At 48.1% G+C, this 18,842-nt stretch overlaps 1 protein-coding gene across 1 annotated transcript in view; it reads right to left on the bottom strand.

Moving 5' to 3' along the window:
• Positions 1-18,598, bottom strand: part of sema3b (sema domain, immunoglobulin domain (Ig), short basic domain, secreted, (semaphorin) 3B) — a 428,874-nt gene extending 410,276 nt beyond the window's left edge. The window contains exon 1 of the mRNA XM_041191338.1: positions 18,536-18,598. The gene's annotated coding sequence lies outside the window, so the exon portion shown is untranslated. The remainder of the gene's footprint in view (positions 1-18,535) is intronic.
• Positions 18,599-18,842: the final 244 nt, after the last annotated feature.

Genomic DNA, 18,842 nt, shown 5'->3' on the forward strand with positions numbered 1-18,842 from the left:
ATCCCTAATTACCCTTGAGAAGGTGGTGGTGAGCTGCCTTCTTGAACCACTGCTGTCCACACGGTGCACTGCACTACCAAACGACTACTTACCTCTTTCTGGAGCAGTATATAGCAGCCCCTTTAGAGGTCCCTGGACATACCGCTCAATACCCAATAGCAATGATCAGGCTGCGTGGTCTATGCTCCACCCAGTGGCACCTCAAAAGCATTTCAGAGTCACACAACTGGCATATGACCCCAATTTGCATTTTATTAGTAACTTCTCAACCGATACAGGCAGGTGCCGGGGCCACCCACATAAAGGCCCCTGGTGAAAATGTCAGAAGCAGGAATTGGACAATAAGTTCAGCCCTGTGATTTCCTAAGCGCTGCTGCTCCACTCGCGGCCAAAAACAGGGACGGAAGTCGCCCCCTATAAATACACGTCTTTTTCTCTCATTTTTACATTCAGACCATGCTCTCCTCAGCTCAAATCAAGTCTCATTTCTTGGTTCGGTACAAAGGACAGCCTTCAAATCTAAAAGCAGGTGTCAAACTCAAGAACAAAAAATGCCAAATATGAAATTTAACCACTGCTTCAATTTGTACCAAGTGCAATTGGACACAAACATCTTTATCATGGTGTTGGATCCTGGTCGCCTGTTCATTGGGACTTATGGATCCGGGTTGCTCGCTTATTTGGGATAGCTGAGTTAGTACAATAGACGCAGTTGACCAGCAGACAGTTCTTAGGAGGAACCCATTTTGTTTATTTACAAAGGTACTCAGCAGCTACACTTGTGTGCTTTTAACTCACAGCCTGTCTCCATATTTCTCCTTACTAACTCAGACTATTGACTACAGAGGTAGGCCACGCTACTCCTCTATTGATTACATAAGATCATGTTATCTTCCTTTATAACATCCTTCTTAAAGGTATACTACACATCACATAAAACTATTATTATCACACTTGGCAAAGACATCCTCCTCATTCTATGAGGGCATTGGCAGTCATGGACCTCTATTTGATTGGCCCATGATTATGCTTGACAAAGTACTGCAGTGGTTTGCCATTGCCTTCTGTAGTATATGGCTAACTGGGAAACCCTCCTACTCTTACTGCCTGCTGTCAGGCACATTGGAAGGATTTACAGGCTGATTACCACATAGGCTATAACACTTTCCACAGCTATCAAGGTCTTGATGTGGGATTTGAATCCAGAATTTCCTGGCCCAGGAGAAGGGACACTACTCACTGCACCACAAGACCTTCCTGGTAAAGGCTTGGAAAACATTAATTATTTAGACAACTATTGGGAACAAATGGGAAAGAGGCGACAATATCAGAAATAGATTGCTAAGCCTGTCTCTTTTTTTGAGGGAGGAAGGGAAAGGAGAGTAGACCAGTCCCCACAGCAAGCTAGAAGCTTTAAGTGGCTTTTGTTTAGTTAATTCTATCGAACATGTTTTATAAAAGGCAGCCAGCAATGCACATATACATCCAGGGGACTGATCACCATGATAAAAGCAAAATACTGCGGATGCTGGAAATCTGAAATAAAAACAGAAAATGCTGGAAAAGTGCAGCAGGTCTGGCAACAGCTGTGAAGAGAGAAACAGAGTTAATGTTTCCAGTCCGTATGACTCTTCTTCAGAACCCTGAAGACTGATCACCATGCTGGGAGATCAACTAGATCTGAGTAACTCCTTGTACAGAAATACCTGCCCAGCTCTCAACACAACGAATGCATTTGGAGAAACTTCCAGAGTGTAAAGTGGGAGGCCAATTCACTATCATCTGCTCAAGACAAAATTCTATCTGACCAAGTCTAATTCTAACATCAAATCACCACCCTGAAAGCATCAGTCTTATCTTTGAAAGAGAAAGGGGGCACACACAGGTTGGCAGTCTCACCAAGATAGGCACCTGATAATGCAGAGGAAGAAATCACCCTGGAACTAATCTGTGCTGGACTTGAACTGCGAGTAATTAATACTAGCATTTGAAGCAAAACGGAATAAAACAGTTTCAATCTCCAGCAGATATCTCTCACCTCAATGAGAACAAAACCAAAAGGCAACATCAGCTGAAGGCACGGTGTTAGTTTTCAAATATACACTGATGACATCCAGCTCTACCTCATCACCGCTTCTCTCAACTCCTCCACTTTTGTTAAATTATCAGATTACTTATCTGACATCCAGTGCTTAATGGGCTGAAATTTCCTCCAATTAAATATTGGGAAGAAGACTGAAGCCATTGGAGCCATTAAGCTTCTAACTTTGTTCCCTATCTAACAACTGTTCACCTTGACATTAGCCTGAGATTAAGCCAGTGTGTTTCCAACTTGAGTGTCACATTCAACCCCAAGATGAGCTTCCAACCTCATAATTGTGCCACCAAGACCAGCTATTTCCACCTCCATAGCATCGCCTGACTTCTCCCCTAGTCTTAGATCACCTGCTGCTGAAAACTTAATCATGCCTTTACTACCTCTAGACTTGATTATTCCAACTCACTCTTGGCCCGTCTCCCACACTGGACCCTTCGTAAACTTGAGGTCATCCAAACCTCTACTGTCCATGTCTTAACTCGCGGCAAGTCCTGTTCCTCTATCATCCCTGTGCTTGCTGACCAACATTGGCTCCCAGTCAGGCAATTTCTTTTATTCTTCCATGGCATGTGAGCATCACTGGCAAGGCCATTGTTTGTTGCCCATCCCTAACTGCCCTTGAGAAGGTAGCCATGAGCCGCCTTCTTGAACCTCTGCAGCTCCTGTAGTGTAGGTACACCCACAGTGCTGTTAGGGAGAGAGTTCCAGGTGTTTGGTCACATGACAGTGAAGGAACAGCAATATAGTTTCAAGTCAGGATGGTGTGCAGCTTGGAGGGGAATTTGCAGGTGGTGATATTCCTATTTGTCTGCTGCACTTTTCCTCCTGGCTGGTAGAAGTCACAGGCTTGGAAGGTGCTGTTGAAGGAGCCTTGGTGAGTTAAAGCAGTGCATCTTGTAGATGGTACACACTGCTGCCACTGTGCATCGGTGGAGGGAGTGAATCTTTAAGTGGTGGATGGGGCGCTGATCAAGCGGGCTGCTTTGTCCTGGATGGTGTTGAGCTTCTGAGAGCAGTTGGAGATGCACTCATCCAGGCAAGTGGGGAGTATTCCATCACACTCCTGACTTGTGCCTTGTAGACGGTGGACAGGCTTTGGGGAGTCAGGAGATGAGTTACTCGTTGCAGAGTTCCCAGCCTCTGACTTGCTCTTGTAGCCACAGTATTTTTATGACTGTTCCAGTTCAGTTACTGCTCAATGGTAACGCCCAGAATATTGATAGTGGGGGATTCAGCAATGGTAATGCCATTGAATGTCAAGGGGAAATGGTTGGATTCTCTCTTGCTGGAAATGGTCATTACCTGGCACTCGTGTGGTGCAAATGTCACTTGTCACATATCAGCTCAAGCCTGAATGTCATCCAGGTCTTGCCGCATAAACGCATGGACTGCTTCAGTACCTCAGGAGTTGTGAATGGTGCTGCTCCTTGTGCAACCATCAGAGAACATCCTCATTTATGACTTTATGAGGGAACGAAGGTCATTGATGAAACAACTGAAGATGGTTGGGCTTAGGACTAATACTACTGCAACAATGCCCCAGGACTGAGATGATTGACCTCAAACAACCACAACCATCTTCCTTTGTGCTTGGTATGTCACTAACTAGTGAAAAGGTTTCCCCCTGTTTCCCACTGACTTCAATTTTACCAGGGGTCCTTGATACAACACTCAATCAAATGTTGCTTTGATGTCAAGGGCAGTCACTTTCACCTCACCTCTTGAGTTCGTGTCCATGTTTGGTTCAAGGCTGCAATGAGGTCAGGAATGGAACGGCCCTGACAGAGCCCAAATTGAGCATAAGTGAGCAGGTTATTGCTGAGTAAGTGCAGCTTGATAGCACTGTCAATAACACCTCCCAACACTTTTCTGATGATAGAGAGTAGACTGATGGGGTAATAACTGGCCAGATTGGATTTGTCCTACTTTCTGTGTACAGGACATACCTGGGCAATTTTCCACATAGCCAGGTAGATGCCAGTGTTGTAGCTGTACTGGAACAGCTTGGCTAGGAGCACAGCTGGTTCTGGAGATAAGTCTTCAGTACTACAGCTGGAATGTTGTCAGGGCCCCTTGTCTTTGCAGTATCCAGTGTCTTCAGCCATTGCCTGATATCACATGAGTAAGTTGAATTGGCTGAAGACTGGCATCTGTGATGCTGGGGAGCTCAGGAGGAGACTGAGATGGATCATCCACTTGGCGCTTCTGGCTGAAGATGGTTGCAAATGTTTTAGCCTTGTCTTTCGCACAGATGTGCTGGGATTCCCCCATCATTGAGGATGGAAATATTTGTTAAGCCTCTTCCTCCGGTTAGCAGTTTAATTGTCCACCACCATTCACAACTGGATGTGGCAGGACTACAGGGCTTTGATCTGATCCGTTAGTTGTGGAATCACTTAGCTCTGTCTATCACATGTTGCCTCTGCTGTTTGGCATGCAAGTAGTCCTGTGTTATAGATACACCTCATTTTTAGGCATGCCTGGTGTTGCTCCTGGCGTGCTTTCTGCATCTATTATTGAACCAGGGTTGATCCCTTGGCCTGATTGTAATGATAGAGTGAGGAATACACTGGATGAAGCGATTACAGATTATGGTTGAGTACAATTCTGATGTTACTGACGGCCCACAGCACCCCATGGGTGTCCTGTTTTGAGTTGCGAAATCAGTTCTGAATCTATTCCCTTTAGCATGGTAGTAGTGCCACACAACAAAATGGAGGGTACGCTCAGTGTAAAGACAGGACTTTGTCTCTACAAGGACTGTACAATGGTTACTCCTACCAAACATGTCATAGACAGATGCATCTGCAGCAGGTATATTGATGATAAGATCTCGTATATTTTTCTTTCTTGTTGGTTCCTTCAACACCTGCTGCAGACCTAGTCTAGCAGCTATGTCCTTTAGGACTTGGCTAGATTGATCAATAGTGGTGCTATCAACTCATTGAAGTCTCCCACCCAGTGTACATTCTGCACCCTTTCCGCCCTCAGTGCTTCCTCCAAGTGATGCTCAACAGAGAGGAGTACTGACCCATTAGCTGAAGGTGGGCAGTACGTGGTAATCAGTAGGAGATTTTTTGTCATTGTTTGACCTGATACCATGAGGCTTCATGGGGTCGGGAGTCTATGTTGAGGACTCCCAGGGCAACTCCCTCCTGACTGAATACCACTGTGCCACCACCTCTGCTGGGTTTGTCCTGCGGGTGGGACAGGACATACCCAGAGATGGTGATGGTGGCTTGTGTGACATTATCTATAAAGTATAATCCTGTGAATATGTCTATGTCAGGCTGTTGCTTGAATAGTCTGTGAGACAGCTCTCCCAATTTTGGCACAAGCCCCCTGATGTTAGTAAGGAGGACTTTGCAGGGTGAACAGGGCAAGGTGAACCATTGTTCTTTCTGGTGCCTAAGTTGTTGCCAGGTAGTCTGCTCAGCTTTATTCATTTTTGACTTTTCTGTACAACTGAGTGCCTTGCTGGGGCCATTTCAGAGGGCAGTTCAGAGTCAACCACATTACGTCCGGAGTCACATGTAGGCCTGACTGGGTAAAGACAGCAGATTTCCTTCCTAAAGGACAATAATGAGCCATTTGGGTTTTTGCGACAATCGATGATAGTTTCATTTATGAAAAACAATTTCAAACCATAATCTCTACCTCAGTTTTTTTTTTCCTCTTCTTTGCTTATTTGTGTTTTTCTCATATTTTCACTTTCAGACAGTTGCCCCTCTGCTCTCGGCACATCTTTTGTTTGTTTGGGCTGAATCTCCTGAGCAGTGGTGATCACCGGCGGATTGCCCCTCCACTCCTATTTCCTGACTCAGTGCCAGAGTTCCGCAATTCAGGCCTGGACTTCCAAACCGGATCTCTTCAGAAACGCGGAGCGTACCTGTTCTCAGAGTCCTGCCTTGTAGTGCAGGATCTTCGGGGTGGAGGAGCCAAGACACTACCCCCTTTTTACAGCACAGAGAGCCAGGGGGAGAGTCAGAGGGCCAGAGGGGAGTCGGAGGATCGAGGGAGGGTGGTCAGAGGATTGGTGGGGGGTCGGGGGGGGGGCGGAGGTCGGAGGGAGTTGGAGGGTTCAGGGGAGTTGGTGGGTCAGGGGGCTCAGAAGGGTAGGGGGGTCAGAGAGGAGTTGGATGGTTCAGGGGAATCGGAGGCTCAGGAGGCAGTCGAAGGGTTGGGTGGAATTGGAAGTTTGGGGGAATCGGGGGGTTGGGAGAGTCAAGGGTTGGTGGGGGAATCGGGGGTTCGGGGGGAGTCGGGGCGGGGGTGTTAGATGTCTAGTTACCCCGGAGTTAGACATGGTTTATTTTCAGCCTAACATTCCCTGGGTAACTATCCAGGTAGGTGAGTTGGAGCCCACCAATGTCTCTGACTCTAACTCACGGTTGGAGACTTTTTGGCAGGGTCCCAGGGAGTAGGGGAAGTGCCCATCAGGGGTTCCCGTGTGTCCTTGCATTGGGACTTCCAAGGGCCCAGTCGCACATTTTCTGGGATATATCCAGTCACCGACCATCCGGGGACAGGAAGATCTGAGTCTTTGTTTCTTTTTTTGCCCCATCTTTGGTCCTGGAAGGTGAACTCTTCTGTCATTCAGTCTCTCCTGTATTCCACCCTATCACAGGCCTTCCTTTTGTCTTTGGTCCCACACACTCGTTGCTCAGAATTATTACTTTTCTAACTTTTCCCAGGTCTGAAACTTTAACTCTGTTTCTCTCTCCTCAAGACACTGAGGATTTCAAACATTTTTCTGTTTTTATTTCAGATTTCCAGCAACTGCAGTATTTTGCTTTTCGATATCTTCAACCCGAGTTGGTAAACCTACTGTGCTCCTTTCCTCTGCAACTTTCAGTTGTTCGAGAGTAGCACCAGCCTAGTGTTGGTCACAAGCTGTGTCGATCTTGGCTTTAGTTGGTACTTGATGCACAAAGACCAGAAAGGGAAGTAGAGGGAATAATAGGTTACCTTAAAAAAGGAGTCAGCAGTTTGATTAGATTAACTCCAAATGAAATACAGTAAATAATGACTGCAGGCGCTTCTCCCACGCACAAGAATTTAATCTCAATGATTGGTATATAATAATCAACTCAATGCCATTTGGCAAGAGTTTGGCATCATGGGCGTGCTGAGCATTCCACTGGACAGGATTAGCAACAATAAACTCGCCTGAACAGCTCTCAATCACCAAGGGGAATGACTTCATGCTCTAAACCATGTAGTTATTGAGAAAAGTCAAACACATCATTGAAATGTTCATTAACTTTGGCTCAGTCATCACAACTGTAGATGGAGAAGGTGCCAATATGTCTAAATCAGTGAGGCCTGGACCTGATGCCAGACCCCAGGATGTGTGGTAACTCCATAACATCAGTTAACACGAACCCATGCTGAGCCAGTCTGTGTCCATCACAGCAAGACCTGGGCAACATTCAGGCTTGGGCTGATAACTAACAAGTAACATTTGTGTCACACAAGTGCCAAGCAACAGCAATCTCCAGCAACAGAATTTAACCATCTCCCCTTGACATTTAATGGCATTACCATCGCTGAATCCCCCACTATCAACATCCTGGGGGTTACCATTGATCAGAAACTGAACTGGACTAACCATATAAACACTGTGGCTACAAGAGCTGGTCGGAGGCTAGAATCCCACAGTGAATAACTCACCTCCTGACTCCCCAAAGCCTGTCCACCATCTACAAGGCACAAATCAGGAGTGTGATGCAATACTCCTCACTTGCCTGGATGAGTGCAGCTCCTACAACATTCGATACCATCCAGGACAAAGAAGCCACTTGATCAGCACCCATCCACCATCTTAAATATTCACTCCCTCCACCACTGGCTCACACTGGCAGCTGTGTGTACTACATACAAGATGCACTACAGCAACTCACCATGGCTCCTTCGACAGCACCTTCCAAACTCCAGCCTTTACCACCTAAAAGGACAAGGGCAGCAGATGCACGGGAACACTACAACCTGCAAGTTCCCCTCCAAATCACTCATCATCTGGTCTGGGAACCATATCACCATTCATTCACTGTTGCCAGATCAAAATCCTGGAACTCCCTTCCTAACGGCACTGTGGCTGTACCTACACCACATGGACTGAAGCGGTTCAAGAAGGCAGCTCACCACCACCTTCTCAAGGGCAATAAGGGATGGGCAATAAATGGTGGCCAAGCCAGTGACACTCACATCCCATGAAAGAATTAAAAAAACACACACAGACACACGTTCACATGCTGCGGGTGTGAAGCCAAGCATTTTCCTTTATCATTGGTTCGGTTTGGTCAGTCATTTGGCAACTTCTCCCTGAGTCAGGAAATTGGGGGCTCAAGCCCCAGATCAGAGACTTCAGCACATAACCTAAGTTGACGCGTTAGTGCAGTACTGAGAGAGTGCTGCACAGCAACAAATGCTGACTTTTGCCAAGACCCATGGGCCTGAAACACTAACTCTGTTTGTCTCTCCACAGATGCTGCCTGACCTGCTGAGTACTTCCAAAGATTTTCTGTTGATATTTCAGGCTTCCAGCATCCTCAGTATTTTGCCTTATGTTGTAGAGCTAGGGCGGAATTTTCCGAGCCCACTGGCGGCAGGTGTGATAGGTGGTGGCGGTGCGCGTGGAAAATGTAGCGGGACCCACTTCACGACAGCGTGAAGGTAGGTCACGACCTTCCGCTCAGCCTTCCAATGGGCCACCAATCCCCGCCATCGATCGGCGGGGAGCTAATTGTAATAAATTAGCATATAATTAAAAGACCATCCCACCAGGCGCTTGGAAACCCCGCCATATCATCTATCTAAATCAGCGGGAAAGCACGCCGACGTGTTTCACAACAGCGCACAGGCAAGGTGCATTTGGCGGCCTTCACTTTGGGGGAACTGATGTAAGTGAGCAGCAGCGTTCACCACAGCTCGCCCATTGTTTACAGGCCTCAGGGTGCTGGGTGGGGGGGGGGGGTGGGGGTGTGTGTGTGGAGGAAACTGATGCCTGGCCCCCGCAGGTGACTGCTGAGGGGGAATGTCCTGGGGCAAGTGCTGGCCAGCCTCGGAGGTGACTGCTGAGGGCAGGGAGAGGAGGGGTAAAGTGCTGCCCTAGCGTTGCATCCAGCACACAGGCAATTGCGGGGGGGGGGGGGGGGGGGGGTAAGCGAGGGAAGTGGCCACGCATTAGGGACACCTGTATAAACTGACCATACCTCTGCAACTAAGACAGATCAGGCGCAGCCACAGTGATATGATTGGGGTCAGGCTCCTAGACTGCCCACCCGTACAAGCAATGAGGAGGCAACAAAGGGCCACCAAGTGCTCCATATCTTACCCCCCACCCTTATGCCCCCCCACACCCACCCAGCACTGACTTCGAGTCTGCCACCACTTTATTGGACCACAGAGCAGTTGGACTGCACACGTTGTACAATCTCCTTGCCAACGCTGGCCATGTAGCAGTCACTGCTGGAGGCACTCACAGCCCCTTGCAATCTCAGCATCCTGGTTTGGACCAGTGTCCCTCATCTCGCAGGTTGATAGGGCAGCCATGCAGCACATTCATCTCTGGCCATCCGAGGGGTGACCAGCACTTTCTGGGGAGCGTTGAGGGGCGGTCACACAGGGCCAGCAAATGTGCTAAGTACAGCCATGGTAACCATGTCTCTCTCCCTTTCATGCTGCAGGAGGACTACGCCAAGCTGATGGATCCTGGTGACTTAGCTGTGTGCCTGATGGCCTACAGAGAGCGTAGAAGACTGAGAAGAGAGCGACTGAAGCTCCTGGCCGCACAAAGGCAGGAGCAGCAACCTCATGAAGAAGGGGCAGCAGGGGCCCCTGCACACACTGTCCAGGAGGGACAGCGAGCTGCGGCTGGTCAGCGCCCAGCGACACCCAGGGTCTATAGATGCCGCCTGCCATTCCTGCAGGTGACTGAGAACCAGTGTCGCTGATGACTGCGCATGTCTAGGGACCAGGTGGCTCACACTTGCCACTTACTGCAGGACTTGGTGCCAAGGGGACATGGAGGGCATCCACTGCCAGTGGATGTCAAAGTGACTGCAGTGCTCAATTTCTATGCCAGTGGCTCCTTTCAGGGCTCCACAGGTGACCTCTGTGGGAGTTCACATTCCGCCCCACACAAATGCACCCATGAGGTCACAGATACCATCTTCTCCATGCCACACAGCTTTGTGCATTTCGCCTGGGAACAGGACAGCCAGGATGCAAGGGCCATTGGATTCGCCCTGATCTCAGGATTCCCATAGGTGCAGGGTGCAATTGACTGCACTCATGTGGCGCTCAGGTCTCCACTGCTACACTCACTGGACTTCATCAACTGTAAGGGCTTCCACTCACTGAACGTGCAGCTGGTATGCGACCACCAGAAACACATCCTGCAGGTATGGACACAGTTTCCAGGGAATGTGCATGACGCCTACATCCTGAGTCACTCGCAGATCCTTACAGTCTTCCAGGGTCCACAGAGGCTGCAGGGTTGGCTCCTTGGGGACAAGGGCTACCCGCAGAGGCCGTGGCTGATGACACCTATGCAGTGGCCTCAGGCTGCAACAGAGCAACGCTATAATAAGGCTCAAGCAGCAGCTTGCAGCTTGATGGAGCAGACCATCAGGATGCTGAAAATGTGGTTCCGATGCATGGACTGGTCTAGTGGAGCCCTGCAATACAGTCCACAAAGGGTGTCACACATCGTCGTCATCTGCTGCGCTCTTTACAACCTGGTGCTGCAACAGGGTGAGGAGCTGGCAGAGTAGGAGATGGAGGAGCTGCATGTCTCCTCCAATGAGGAGGATGCTGACAGGGATGAGGGTGAGGGAGTCCGCGGTGGTGATGATGACGTGGATGAGTCTCTCGCACTGGCTAGATGAGGCAGGCACACTAGGGAGGCCCTCATAGCTGCCAGATTTGTGGAGGATGATGACGACATCCAGTGAGGTGTCCCCGTAGATCCTCACTTCGCAGTTGTGAACGTTTGACTCCAGTCTGGCTTATCTCAACGTCAATGCCCTCTGAGAGAATGCTCCTGTCATGGAGATGCAGTGGAGGCCCTAATAATCACTCGAACGCAGGAGGATGATGACAACATACAGTGAGGACATTCCATAGATCTTCACATAGCCTCTGAGAATGTCTGACTCCTGTCTGGCTGAGGGCAGCTTGCTTGCGTTCCATGATCAGGGCCATCTGAGACGCAGCCATGAAACTTTAGACACAGCTGATGCTGTGTCCGCCTTCAGCACCTTAGCCCTTCAGGAGCTGGTGCACAGCATCACTGGTTGCAGATGCTGATGTGATGGGGACCAGCCCCACCTTAAAAAGTGTTGAGAGCACACAGAGAGTATGACAGAACTCTGTGGTGTCTGCCCACTACATTCTGGCAGCAATGACCAGCACTGCCAAGGTGCAGGCATCAGTAATGTTTCCGAGGAGTGTAAGGCTGGACCATCACTGTGGTCTGAAGGCTGCACAGACACAGGGAAGAGGCCCTGGACTGAGACACCTGCCTTTTATCTTGTGCAGAAAGGTTTCATATCTGAGTGACAACACTGCTCATCAGAACAAGGAGCCACAGGCAGAGAGACATTCTTGTGAGTTTATTGGCAATAGTGAACAGTATGTACAAGTGATCAACACCCATGCGCATGCTGTGCAACTATCTTCACCTAACTTTCCTAACCCTGCCATTAGGTCTTGGTGCTCCCCGGACATCCACAGCAGAGGTGGAGACAGCCTGCTGACTGTGATGCCTTGTCTGTGATGACTTTGGCGGGCGTCTTCTGGAAGGCCAAGACTTGGAGGGCCCCAGCCTGCTTTCGGTGTCCTGCTGTGTGGCAGTGGCACCCTCCTCGGCCTGTGAAGCTGGATCTATGGAGGTCACAGGAAGAGGAGATTCGGATGGGCCGGTCACTCCCAGAGTCACCTGGGTGGATGGCCCCAGAGCGTGCACCTGCCGATCCTCCTCCCTATTGGTGCCTGAGGGCCCCTGGCTGACTCTGTGAGCAGAAGGGGTAGCTGGAGTGAGATCGAGCTGCCCAGCACCCCTCTCATGTACACACTGTTGGAGGCCAACTATAGCATCAGTGATGGAGTTAAGCCCGCACAGCAGTGCAGGAATGACATCCTGGACCAAGGTCTCCATGGCAGCTGCCATCCTGCCAGTGTTGACCTCGGTGTGTTGCGATGCCGGCGCTTTGACCTCAGCCTGAAGACAGACAGACTCCTCCATCATGCCTTGCAATCTGAGGAGAGCAGCGGACATCCCTTCCTGATGTTCCCGAGTTTGCCTTTGCAGCTCCAGCAACTGAGACATGACTGATTCCAGAGGCTCGTCGTCTGACTCAGACTCAACAACGTTCTGGCCTCCTGCAGTCCTCCGAGTGTCGGGGACCTGGGAAGTCCCCGCCTCCATCTCCTGTGGATCAGAAAGTGTGATGAGCTCACCAGATCCCAGGGCTACTCTAAAGCTAGGTCCCACCGAGGTGGGTCTCTGCACTGATGGAGGGTACCTTCAGATTCCTCTTCAGAGGTTTCTTCAGGGCTTGATTAGAAACTGAAGGTTATGGAGTCTGTTGGCTGTTTGGCAGATGTGCCTACAAAAATAAGAAGAGATAATTAGTGCATGGCAGTGGCCTGTGAAAGAGGACACATCGCTCACAGCATGGTTGTCTGATGGATGTTGCACTGCTGGATCCTCACTTGGTAGAGCAGCGCCAACCTCACCATCAGCACAGGACTGGTCCCGTCCATTGCCGGTCAGCTGGATGGCTCAGTTTTTGAATTCTGTCAGAACTTTGATATCCAGCATCCCTCCACCTGCCTGCGACCTTTCCCTCCTGTTGTGAGCCAGTTTGTCCTGCATGGATAGAGGTGGAGAGAGTGTATCAGGACGCCTGCCGGGCCAGATGATAAGTATGCCTGGCCTGTGTGGATGGTGAGTGGTGCCATGGACAGGATGAGGACAATGAAGGTGTGTGAGGGAAAGTGAATGTTGATGTCCCTTCCCCTGGCAGTGAGTGAGGGCCCTGTGGATGTGTGATGGGTTTGTGAGTGTGAGAGTTGGGAGTGATGAAAAGAGTGACTTACCCTGACGGAACAGAGGAGATCATTCACCCCTTTGCGGCACTGGGTGGCTGTCCTCCTCTGAAGGGTGTTGGCTGACCACCGCTGCCAATGCCTCCCAAGCTGGGTTGGTGACATTGCTACCCATCCTGCGGCCAGAGTGGGGGGTAGGACACATCCTGACGGGCCTCCACAGCATCCAGCAGTCGCTCGAGGGACCTGTTGTTGATGCGGCGGTGGGGGGGGCGGGGCTGCAGTCTTTTTGCCTTTGCTGGCCATGTCTCCCAGGCAGCGGCGATGAGCTGGTGGTGATGAGTGCTTTGCTGGCGGCTGCCTTTTAAAGATGGTGGCTGGCATGATGGAACAGCAGGGTGGTGGTGAGCGGGCAAATAACAGCCCACCCGCCATGACAACGGCATGTTTCACGGGAGTGAAAATATAATGAGGCGGGCTCGGGAAGATACGGCGTGAACACCCCCACCATTTTCATCGGCGGGTAGGATTGCGTTTTACCGCACTCAGTGCAATCCTGGGAAAATTCCGCCCTTTAAGTTTTAATGACCAACGGTATCATGCTGGGACTAGTTTCAGAATCGCAGGCTTGCAATTAGGAGCTCTGCGAACTTTTGCCGATTAATTTTCTCCTTCAAATATACCTCCTCCTTTCTGGGAATGGTAATCCTGGGATGGTCTCAGGTGACTTAGCAGGGGAGCTGACACACATTGGCACTTTCTTGCCCTCACCCTCACCTCCTACCCCATCAGTGAAACCAAATGGGGCCACACGCACACCATGTGAAAGCAGAGATGCATTTTATATGCCCCCTCTTGCGCGGCTAGCCAGCAGGGGACATTCCCAATGCTGAGTTATACACAGTAGTGTCGTGGAAGTCTGGAAAAAGTCCATCAGTCTTTAGAAGCAATAACTTGGGGGGCAAATTTTTTTTAACAAGCCTAAAATAACCATCAAGCGCCCAGTCCAAGTCTCAGTTGCTTTGATGAAGAGCGTGGTTGTAAGAGCTTGACTTTGACTTGGACCCACTGGCAGTTCTGGGCTGTGCCCCATGTAGACCTGTGGTATTGACAGTAAACTGTCGTCACTGCCAGAATTACACTCAGGGAAAGTTAAATGCAAACAAAATCTCCACTGAGTTTTCCTTGACTTTTGCAACAAAAAGAAAAGTTGCTTCCAGCCCTTCCTGAGAGTTTTTTTTTAAAAAAAACAAATAGAACGTGAGTATCGCTGAGAAAAGAGACATGTCAAAGCTTTTTGTCGTGCACTCGTCACAAGAATACCAAATGTAAAGGGAACAGCAATTTATACTTCATGAGAAGAGAGTACTCTCTATTGGTGGGCAAGTGGGCTCTGATTGGTCAAGGCATTGCCCTGGGGAATGAACCAGAGGATGCTGTCCCCTATTTTGTTCAATGAACAGCCATTCTCTGGTTCATTCCCCAGGGCAATGCCTTGTCCAATCAGAGTCAACCTGCCTGGTTTGAATTTAGGCAAACTATAACCTGAGAAGGGATCTCTTAAAACACAAAGTGATTTTTCACCTTTCCTCACTCTTGACAGACTTTCCAATTGACTCTGAACAAGATGAAAAACTGGACATGTGAAAATTGCTTTAAACGCTCTTTCTAACGCTAACCTCCTATTCTGTCCTCTAGCAGTTGCCCCAGTTTCATCACTCCACCATCGGTGGCCGTGCCTTCACTTGTCTAGGTGCTCAGTTCTGTAATTCCCTGCATAAATATCTCTACTTCCCTCTCCTCCTTAAAACCTACCTCATTACCTGACCTATACCTTCATATAGGTGTCAAATTTGGTTCAGAACACTCCTGTGAAGCCCCCAGTTGGGGAGGCTGACTAAGTTAAAGGTATTATACAATGCAAGTTATTTTTGTTGTAGCTCTCAGGTATACACAAAGTCTGAGGTAAACATACATTTCCGTGAGTCCCCTGCTTTACTGTACTAAAAAACACTTTTTATCACAACTCACGATATAAAAGATTTTGTCTACAGTCTTGCCAAGCAATTAGCCATGCAGAACATTCTAATGATGCTCTTAAGATGACAATCTCCAACATAATATTCATTGCCTGCAACTCTCAGGTTGCTGTAACACCTATATAAGAGTAGTTTACTTTACCAGCTGATAACGCCACAATCTAAGAGGCCTTTCAGTTTGTGGATGCCTTCTTCTAGAGCTATATCATCCAAAGATCAGTCAACAATTATTGACAGCAGCTCAACGTATAGATTAGATCTGGAAGCACCAATACAGGAAGGAGCTGATTTCCTTAGGTGCATGTAATAAATCTTAAAAGCCTTTTATAAAGAACGGTATACAATTTCTGTCACAGATAATGTGTGGAGGAAATATCCATCCCAGGTCCCCCACATCCTATCAGACTAAAGACAACTAATACACTATAAAATACACACTTTGTTTTACTCATGTCACAAACTGGCATCCCCTTATTTTTTACATAGAATTTACAGCACAGAGACGGACAATTTGGACCAACTGGTCTGCACAGGTGTTTATGCTCCACATGTGTCCCCTCCTATCTCTCTTCATCTATCAGCATCTCCTCTAGTTCTACCTCCTTCGAGTGCTTATCCAGCTCCCTGTTCAAATATCTGAATCACATGTGGATTAGACAGTATTAGCTGGATATGTGACCATGGAGGAGGTCATAGTGGAGTCTGATTCCATCCTCGCTCCACATCCAACACACATGCATGCCCAGCAAGTGATTGGGAATGGGAAACACTGCCTAGCTGTTCTCCTTAGCTCAGGAATGCCCAGGTTAACGGAAACACCCATCCACTGCTCTGGCCAAGATCAGCACTGACCAGGACCAAGGTGCCAGGGAAGCACCTTGTGTAGCTCAGCTACTCATCACCCCATTCATTTCAGAGCAGGGATTTAACAAGGATCCGAATTTCCCGCTGATTTGAAAACAAGGAATGAAGTTGGAAGCACTATGCTGCCTGACCTCGCTTTCCCCACAGATGGTGCCAGACATTTCCAGTTTTGGTTTCCAGATTTCAAATCTTTTTCTTTTTGCGTTCATTGATGATTTGCTAAGGAATGAAGTGTTAGCAACCACTCAAAATATTATAGCCCTAATTAAGTGGGTAGATCATTATACTTTCAATTAGTACTTCATCTGCCTCTTGTTCTTATCAGCAAAGAGGTTGGTAGATAGACGGATAGGCGGGTGGATGGGCAGACAGGCGGACAGACGGACAGACAGACAGATAGGCGGGTGGATGGGCAGACAGGCGGACAGACGGACGGACAGACAGACAGACGGATAGGCGGGTGGATGGGCAGACAGGCGGACAGACGGACGGACAGACAGATGGATGGGCGGACGGATGACTAGGTAGATAGATAGAGTGAGATGGACAGACAGATAATTAGATCAATAAATACATAGAGACAGAGAGTTACGAACGGTGAAATCGCAATGAATCAGAATAGCAAATCGCTAGAACGGTGCCGGTGATAAAGCAATGCCCGCGATAAGCCAAAATTTCACACTGGTAACTCCAGATTAGCTGAGCTTGTCTAAGCTTGTCATATAACCACGCCAAGCAATCAGAGAGGAGTTAGACCACACAAGAGCGTGAAACCATGGAGCAATGGGCATTTTTCAATGCCGAGCTCCAGCCTTTTACACGGTCAGGCCATTGTAAAGTCTGAACAAATTGAATAAAGACTTCTTCAAACATTTATTGCCTTCCTGTGTTTTCATTTGGCCTTTGAATCTGTTGTTTTTGATACAGGCCATGTTTGTAGGTATATCGAGTTACATAGAGAAACATTCATGTGGGGATGGGGCCTCCTTGGCTATTACAAATCTCTGCTTAGCACAAATTTATGGGCGGATCCCCTAGGATTCAACTCATCCAGGTTTTACTGTGGACAGATAGACGGATGGCTAGATAGAGACAGACAAACAGATAGCTAGATAGAGACAGACAGACAGATAGCTAGATAGAGACAGACAGACAGATAGCTAGATAGAGACAGACAGACAGATAGCTAGATAGAGACAGACAGACAGACAGATAGTTAGGTAGAGACAGACAGACAGACAAACAGATAGCTAGATAGAGACAGACAGACAGACAGATAGTTAGGCAGAGACAGACAGACAGATAGGGCAGGATTTTCCAAGCCAGCAGGCTCTTCCAGTCCTACCGGAATCAACGGAGATTTGACTGGCTCACCACCCCATTGCAGGGCTGGAAAATCCCGGCCAAAGAGTTACATAGACAGATGGACGGAGTTGAATAGACAGACAGACAGATAGATAGAGAGACAGAGAGACAAATAGAGAGAGACAGACAGATAGACAGAGAGAGTTAGATAGACAGACAGATAGAGAGACAGAGAGACACATAGAGAGAGACAGACAGATAGACAGAGAGAGTTAGATAGACAGACAGATAGAGAGACAGAGAGACAGATAGAGACAGACAGATGGACAGAGTTAGGTAGACTGACAGACAGATAGATAGAGAGACAGAGAGACAAATATAGAGAGACAGACAGATAGACAGAGTTAGATAGACAGATAGATAAAGAGACAGAGAGACAAATAGAGAGAGACAGACAGATGGACAGAGTTAGATAGACAGACAGACAGATAGATAGATAAGAGAGACAGAGACAAATAGAGAGGGACAGATAGATAGACAGAGAGAGTTAGATAGACAGAATTATGGGCAGAATTAAACAGACAGGCAAAGAGCCACAAAGATAAAATTGTGGCTGACAAAGCAGCAAATTAACTACCAGTTTACTCAAAAACTCAAAACGCAAAATTCTATCTTAAAATTCCGTTTCTCTTTCCCTTCTATTTATTCGAAGCAGCACTTTACATCCCATAGTACAGGCTGTTTACAGCTGCAATCCCAAAGTTGTGCTGTTTCTGTTTTATCTTTTGTACTTTTTGGTTCCCTGTTTTCTCATTCAAGGAAATAAAATGCCCCCACAGTGAAGTGAGATGGCCTTGGTGAGTTTGCGACCAAAGTTTACTTTTATTCTTAAACTGGATGCATTCAGAATTAAAAGTGGATACTGTACTAGTTCATCTTTCTCTTTAAAGGTCCCCCATTTGATACAGTGGCCGCCTGCTCGATATACGCCCGTCATCAGCCTTCAGGTTGCCATCTGGAAGGATACAGACTACGCAGGGTTTCAAGTTTTATAGCCACACTACTTAAACTTGAGAGAAAGAGATCCCCAAAAATGTCTCACAAATAAAACAACTTCAGCACAGCAAGAACAGGTGCAGTCAGTGACACAAAATTTAACCGAAGGCGCACTTACTAGATGTGAACAGCAGCTTCCCAGCCTCCCGGCTGCCAGCCAGTGTCCTATCCTCAACCTCGGCTGAGATTAATTCCGAACTGCGGGAGATTGCCCAGGACTTTCAATAATCACAGAAAGGACCAAATTCCACAGCGGCCCACCATCAGCGGAGCACAATGCCAGCATTGTGTCCTCTACTTTAAAAATTCTTTCTGGGATTCCAATGGCCAAATATGTCTGAAATAGCTGGCTAAGGCTTAGCTGAGCAAAATAAAAATTAAATTAAAAATAATGGACCAGGCCTGAGGAGTAAGGAAGGTTCGGA

Source organism: Carcharodon carcharias, chromosome 7 (assembly GCF_017639515.1).
Source record: "Carcharodon carcharias isolate sCarCar2 chromosome 7, sCarCar2.pri, whole genome shotgun sequence".
In the NCBI taxonomy this organism is placed as follows: Eukaryota; Metazoa; Chordata; class Chondrichthyes; order Lamniformes; family Lamnidae; genus Carcharodon; species Carcharodon carcharias.